The sequence below is a fragment of the Cyprinus carpio genome, unplaced genomic scaffold, assembly GCF_018340385.1.
Source record: "Cyprinus carpio isolate SPL01 unplaced genomic scaffold, ASM1834038v1 S000006722, whole genome shotgun sequence".
Classification (NCBI taxonomy): Eukaryota; Metazoa; Chordata; class Actinopteri; order Cypriniformes; family Cyprinidae; genus Cyprinus; species Cyprinus carpio.
The window spans coordinates 192,463-200,593 of record NW_024879327.1 but is presented as its reverse complement, the minus strand read 5'-3'; the positions used below and the strand labels follow the sequence as shown (position 1 = coordinate 200,593).

The window sequence follows — 8,131 nt, the reverse complement described above, 5'->3', positions numbered from 1 at the left end:
CATATGTTGCGTGTGTGTGTTACATTATATTCATGCCTCAAATAACTTTTAATCACTGTGTTTTTTGCAGTGCAGCAATGCATTTTGTTTCTACACTATGTTTGCCATTTTTACAGCTATTATTATATTATTATATTATATTATATTATATATATTATATTATATTTATATATATTTATATTATATTATATTATATAGATCCTATATTCTAATTCTATTTAGGCCTACTATCAACTTTATATGTTATCAAGTGTCAGGACAAGTTTATAATTTTATGTACTATGTAAAGGCTGTGTAATGTGTTTGATGGGCGCGCGCGTTGAACATTCGAGGCGCATTTAAACTGTGGAGGGAGTTACCATGGAAACGGGGCGGCAACACAGCTGAGAAGTAGCAAATCTCTCCGTCTCTCACTGTTGTTTTTACTGCTTTCAGGTAAGTTTAGTCCCTAAAATTACACAAATAATACATACAACTTTTCCTGACACTATCTTACATGTAATTGACACGCTTCTGTTGAATATTTACTTTACAGAAATGGTTCAGTGTCATGGGAATAAGTCCGTTAGCATCACAAACCGTGAGCTAACAGAGGCTAACTATAAGAGGTAAGCTAGCTATAGATTTGAGCTCTTATTTATGAAAGTTTGGGATTTTAATCACATATTATGTGTAGATGAGTGTTTTTTTTATAGCTTTGTAAATGTTTTGCTGGCAATTTGTTAATGGATGAATTAAAAAAAGCTAATTAATTTAACCGTTCTGTATAATATGGTATCATCCTGTATTTAACGCTTTAAAGAAGCATTATGAAAGCTGTATGGAACGCAGTCTGTCCCGTATTTAAGGCATAACGTTATGCCGTATGACCGCGTAGACCTACGAATACCAAACTCTAAGCTGAGAATCAGTTTTTCTTTTTTTGACAGGTGTTTGATTTGTGAGCATAGCCGCTCGAGGGAGGCTTTAAGACCTAAGCGGAATCCTCTGCCGGCTGGTCGCGCGCTCCCGCTTCACAGCGAGCGGGTCTCGCGCTAACCGAGTTAGGTGTTTTTAATGTCCGCGTTTCGACTTCAGCTAACAGTTAATCAGTCTGGGAGAATGCAAACAACGTGATTCCAACATCCAGCCATGCAAGAAAACGGGCATTTTACCTGAGGGAAGACAGAATCAATAAGGAAAGTCGTCTTTCTTTAATGTAGGTAATGTTGTTAAATACCTAGATGAAACAAATTATTTTTAAATAACTTACAGCGTACTCTTAACCTTGAATATCATTCTTAAACAACAAAACGACCAATGAAGTGTCAAGCACCCAAAGCAGTCCATTAATTCTAAAGTTATCCTTAATTGAAAAATAAGCATTTCCATTTGTACTTTAGTAGGCATACTGTATATCTATTACACACACGCAAATCAGAGTCAGAAAGAGCTTTATTGTCAAGTATGTTTGCACATACAAGGAATTTGTTTTAGTATCACAAGCTTCCAGAAACACAGAGACAACAACAACACACAGATAATAAAAAATAAGATGTGAACAGATAATTAAAAATTAGATAAAATAAAGAAAAAACTGTAATTTTGTGAAATAGCCTATCATTGCAATTTAACATAAAAGTTTTATATTTTAATATACTTTAAAATATAATTGATTCCTGTAAAGCCATGCTAATTTTTCAGCATCATTATTATCCTTCAGAAATCATTAAATTATGCTGATTTATTATCAGTGTTGGAAACAGTTGTGCTGCTTAATATTTTTCGGGGACCTGTGATATTATTTAAGGATCCTTTGATAAATAAAAATTATAAATAACATTATTTATTAAAAATATAACCATAAAACAGTGTGTGTGTGTTAAATATACACTACTGTTTGGTCAGGACATTTCTTTTTTTTTTTTTTTTTTTTTAAGAAACTTTTAGAAAACTTTTATTCAGCAAGGATTAAGGGTGTTAAATGGATAAAAAGTGATACTGTTAGAATATTGTCAAAATTTCTATTTTGAATAACTTCTGTTGTTTTTAACTTTTTATTTTATTTATGGAAAACAGGTTCCAAAAATATTAAGCAGCACAACAGTTTGATAATATTATCAACACTGATAATAACTCAGCATATTAGAATGATGTTCTGAGTAATGAATGCTGAAAATACAGTGCTGCGTCACAGAAGTAAATTAATAAAAATGATATTTAAAAGTATAATAAGAAAGGAAACCAATATTAGAAATTGCAATAATATTTCACAATATTACTATTTTTGTGTATTTTTGATCAACTAAATACAACCTTGATGAGCATAAGAGACTCCATTAAAAAAAACATTACAAATCTAAACGATATATACCCGTTTATATATATATATATATATATATATATATATATATATATATATTATCATATATATTTCACCTATATCATCAAGCATCTTTAAAACCTAAAAACGTAATTTCTTTTTTCTTAAGATTTTTTGTATGTTCTGTACATTATTCTTTCTCTTTTCTGCATTTCACCTCTGCTGTAGTTTATTTCTAATAAATCTGACATTGTATATTACTACGTATTGTTGGCTCTGTGACACATTGTTTATTTTCCTATATTCTTCCATGCTGATGACCGTGCAGCAGAGTTGGAGCGGACCTCTTGTTGAAGAACTTCTCCAGGCACTATGAACCATATGACTAGTAAGAAAAACCTCAAGCATTCAGAAGTTTTATCAGATATTAAAAATATATGTCAAATAAATATCAGATATTTTTTGAGTCCTGTATGTCTTACAAGGCCATCCTTTTTAACACTGCACTGAGGACACTACAACCAGAGAGGTACAACATTATTCAAAATGAGACACAGATGATAATAAAAAAAAGTGCTTTGAAATGAAAATTAATACTGGTAAGACAGAACCGAGTACTGTGACTGTGCCTCACTTCAAAGTGAAACAGTCTGTAATGGTCATCTGCCATGCCAGATCGATGGTGAAGGTGGCAATTATAAGTAAGATTTTCTAAACTTTAAATGTAGTAAAGTGTTTGTTCAAGTAGACTTTGTTGCTTGTGGAAACCTCACACAAGCCTGAAAGGTGCTTTAAACTTAAATCTTATTTGCACTCTTGAAAACTGTTCACCAAAGACTAAATTTTCAGTCCAGCAGAATTTTCTGCACACTTCACCACCAAGATCAAAATGAGCATTGTGAATGTAAAAGCTTCACATTACATTTATAACCACCATTGTTAAAATTTGAATTATATTGAATTATATTATGCCTTGATAGTGGACAATAACGGATTTTTTGACCAAACATATTTAGGGTTCAGATTGCGCTATACGTGGAGAATAATGCACATTTTTTTTTAAAAAAAAAAGGCATTTATCAGTTTTTGCAAATGAACTTTTCACACTTGCCATACTCCAACAGTGTGAACGCACTGACCAAACAAAACAAAATTGGTGGCAGTGTGAAATGACCATAATGCTGTATGTTAGGTGTGAGATTCATTAAACTTGGTTTGCTATAATACATCTATTCAGAAGTGCACCAGTGTGAATCATAATTTCCCCCACATTTGCTGTATATCCATAAAGTCATATCTATTGCCGCGTATTCCACCGAAATTACCTGGAACAATTGGACCAGGAACTTTTTTTCCCCAGGAACTATTTTCCCCCACAGACCTGTTGCTTTCAGCGTTTCCACCGCGGTCTAAAGTACCGTGAAGATTAGGCAAATAGTCTGGTGACGTAAGCCTGCGAGTGTTTCTCAATACAGAGTACGCAAATTTTGGACTTGCATCCTCGGTAGTTTGGACCTTGCGAGTTCGACTCGGGAGTGTGATCTCCCGCGGACAAAACGACGCAAGTCTGGTAATTCTGCAAACAACAGTGTACTTAACATCAGTCAGCTCACCTTGGCTACTGCAATTTTCCTCACTGTATATTTACATAAAGACTAAATAGGCTATGATATCAAATACCACTGCCTCCTTTCGTTTTCATTTAAAACATAATAATACCCGCAGAAATGTACTTCGTTCAAGGAAATGTGTATATATACAGCCTACAATACAATGAAATGAAATATTATATCAATTTCCTTTTTATTTTCATTTTAAAGCGTTAGTTCAGAAAAAATGAAAATTATGTCATTAATGACTCACCCTCATGTCGTTCCAAACCCGTAAGACCTCCGTTCATCTTCGGAACACAGTTTAAGATATTTTAGATTTAGTCCAAGAGCTTTCTGTCCCTCCATTGAAAATGTATGTACCGTATACTGTCCACGTCCAGAAAGGTAATAAAAACATCATCAAAGAAGTCCATGTGACATCAGAGGGTCCGTTAGAATTTATTGAAGCATCAAAAATACATTTTGGTCCAAAAATAACAAAAATGATGACTTTATTCAGGATTGTCTTCTCTTCCGGGTCTGTTGTGAACGCGACTGCTGTGACTGTTGACGTACGACGCTGCTGACGTGTTCTTTCTGGTGCGCCCAATAACAAAGATAACACGTCAGAAGCGTTGTACGTCAACTGTCACAGCAGTCAGTCGCACAATTGAATGAAGACCAAAGATTACCTGTTAGATTTACACAAAACTGATTATATTTTAAGTTTAACCACTAAAGAGACATCAGAGCCAGCGGCACATATCAGAAGGACTAGCCGAGGTGAAAGTGGCTCTCGGCGGGATACATGAGCAATGAGCTCCCACTGATCACGTGGAGCTGACCGTCTCCGAAATCGGCAAAATAGGCGCTGTCTTTATAAATAAACCACAGATTTGAGTTTTCAACAACTACATTCTCGCCTGAAATACTTTTAAAACTACATTTCATGATACAATAACAGTAATATTTTGAAAATTATCCGAATAAATGGTGGTTTGAAATCACAATGCTGCGTGAACTCAACCAATCAGCATGTTTAGCGCCCAAGGTCCCGCCCCCGAAAGTTTCGGAACTTTGAAAAAGTACTACCTCGTGAGCAGGGACTTTCTGAGGGGCATTTTTCTACCTGGAACTTTATTTAGATCCTGGTTCCTGCTGTGGAAACACACCGAGTACAGCCCAAAGTCCCTAGTTCCTGGGTAAAGTTCCAGCGGTGGAAACGCGGCTAATGTCCTAGTCTTCTTTCAGTGGTTAAGATCCAATATTTTTTTATGACGGACACAAGTTTCCGGAGGCATTGTGTAAACGTGATTGACACAACGTGAGGTCGTATTTATTTTTTTTTAATGTGTGAAAATATCTGACTATAGTGTGCAGTGACCTTAAAGGTTAAGAGTACAAACACTTGACCAGAATCATGTCAAGTAACAACTGACTAATCCAAAGTTTTTTATCTTCTTTCTTGTTTTGTTTTGCAGATGCTGTCATGAAAAGGCAACTGGTGGACACCTGGGACAGGCCATCAATTCCAAGTTGGCGGAACTGAGGTTTCAACTGAAGAAAAAGGAGAGCCTGTTAGAGTTTAGAGTTGTCTAATAGAGAGGGTGAAGGAAGAACATCCAAACCCTGCCCCTGCTTCCTTCAAGATTTTTTTATGGATTTTTATATAATGGTGTTTTTTTTGTAAAGTAAAGACAGTGGCAAAATTAAAATGACACTACTTTGATGTTTTTGTTCTACAAATTAAACCACACACACACACTCCAAAAACACCAATTTTTGATACAATTTGCATTTGCAAGAAAAAAAAAAATCAAAGTATTGTCATGTTAATTTTGCCACTGCCTTTACTTTATGAAAAAAAAAAAACACCATTATATAAATCCATAAAAAATCTTGAAGAAATCAGGGGCAGGGTTTGGATGTTCTTCTTTCACCCTCTCTATTAGACAACTCTAAAATTTTTGTTTTTTTTGTTTTTTGTTTACAGACTTTATTTAATTAATTAAAAAAAAAAAAAAAACTTCTCTTCAAGAATTACTTTTCAGGTTTTAGCATCATCCTTTAGTATTCATAATAGCAATTTCAGTAAAGTTGCTGGTTTGATTTATGTTTTAATTGTGCAGTTTTTGTGCATTCTGTTCTTTTGTCAATGTCAATAAAATTCTTATTTTTCTCTATAGTAGGTGTTATGTCATCTGAATGTACAGCTCATTTTTGCAAGTGAATTTATACTGTCACAGTTTTTTAAGTTGCATTGTCTGGGGATTTTTTACATTTTTCAGTCTCCAATTTCTGTTCAGTATTTGAATGTTAAAATTCAATATCATATATATATATATATAATATATATATTATATTTACATGTACTGAAATGTAATATGTTAACAAATATTAGAAATTAATACATAGACATATATTCCAAATGAATATATTTACATAGTCTGATATCTTAATGTATTTACATATATGGGAAATAAATATATGTAAATATTTACAATATAAAATATATTTACATATATATAAATGTAATATATTTACATGTACTGAAATGTAATATGGTTAACAAATATTAGAAATTAATATATAGACATATATTCCAAACTGAATATATTTACATAGTTTCTGATATCTAAATGTATTTACATATATGGTCAATAAATATAATGTAAATATTTCAAATAAATATATTTACATATGTTAAATATATGTGGAAAATATTAAAAAGCGGCCAAAATCAAATATTTAAATCACTACCGGTGCGACTATAAAACCAGACACCGGGAAAACAACGTCATTCTCTTCTTCGTCTTCACTGACTGTTTTTGTTTGAAGCGTGCATCTGAAAATGACCCGGTAGAGGAGCGCTCTTTCTCTGTCTATCCTGGCGACTACTAGCAAGCCGTTTAGACATGTAATGCATCCGTGTCCTGCGTTTATTTGAACCGAACCCGATGACACACAACGAATCTTTACGTGATTTGTTTTGGGTAAAGAGTACGCACGCACGCGATGTCTCTGAGGAGGCAATCTGCGTGCATTGCGAGCGTTTTTTTGCAGCAGGAAAAGCTCCGCTCAACTCGCTGTTCGTGCTCTCCTTTCCGGAGAAGAAAAAAAGAGAAAACAAAGGCAGCCATCTGCTTCCCGCGGTTCAGGACCCGCCGTTGCTGAGGCAACGAGGAGAATGAGCTCGTGAGAATTCAGGTGGATCTGTCTGAATGGTTTAAAGAGGGACTTTCCCTTTCGCGCTCACACTAATGGCGGGCGGACGAGAGAGAGGGGGTCCCCCCCTTCGGGAGGATGATGTGTTATATCTTAACACTTTCTGATACTGAAGGTTAGTGCTCTGCGGGGTTTTTACCCTAGGAAAAGCAGGAGAAAATATTTTGAGGAATGGTCGAAGAAGAGGTGAGAGCTGAGGCCTTCTCAACTTCTCCTGCCCCTGCGTATGTAGAGCTGTTGGGAGTTTATGGATCGCGCAGCCCCTCGATGAGGGTATTCTTTCCGACCATAGCCCTTCCAGCTCAGGTGAGCCTTCCATTTCTGCCTGATCTCCATACAGAGATCGAAAGGAAATGAAAGAGGCCGTTTTCTTCTTCGCATCGCAGTCGGTTTCAGCATACAGACGTTTTGCCGACAGATCGAGGCGAATGTGCGCGAAAAAACGCTATGAGAGGAGGATGCCCCCTGCAGAAAAGGAGCTTTCATTCTGCGGGGGAGACATCCTCTCTCTAAATCTCCCTCCTTGCCATCTCTAAGCCCCCTTCAAGCAATGCATCTTGCTTAAATGGCAAGGGCATACGCCAGCAGCAGGTCAGGCTGTGGCTTTATTACAAAAATAAAATGCTTCAAGCATTCAGACTGATCTGCATAACAGAGGACCTGGAATAGAGGCGAAAGCCTTTTTCCCTGATCAGGTAGCCGAGCTGCGCCCGCAACACAGGCCTCTCTCCGGGCAGTACCAAGCAGGACCGCCTTCTGCCAAGCGCAGGACTATGGCCGCCATGGTGGTGGCGGAGAGAGACATCTGTGGATGAACCTGGCAGACAAAAAAACGTTGAAACATCGGGAAGAAAAGAAAAGGCTTTCTTCTCGATGCTCAGGTTTCGCCTTCTGAACTTTTCGGGTATTTCCGTTGAGACGGTGATCGAGAAGTTTACGGGGAGACGAAGGCGCCACTCCGCCCTGCTTTCAGATCCTTCGTTCCACGAAGGTCCAGGTCTGAGCCCGAACA

General features: G+C 36.3%; 1 long non-coding RNA gene across 1 annotated transcript; it reads left to right on the top strand.

Annotated features, from left to right (window-relative positions):
* The first annotated feature begins 257 nt into the window (after positions 1-257).
* On the top strand, positions 258-5,509 carry LOC122144554. Its single transcript, XR_006159758.1, has 4 exons — positions 258-435; positions 536-608; positions 2,631-2,690; positions 5,376-5,509. It is a non-coding gene; the product is annotated as an uncharacterized LOC122144554 (long non-coding RNA).
* The last annotated feature ends 2,622 nt before the right edge of the window (positions 5,510-8,131 follow it).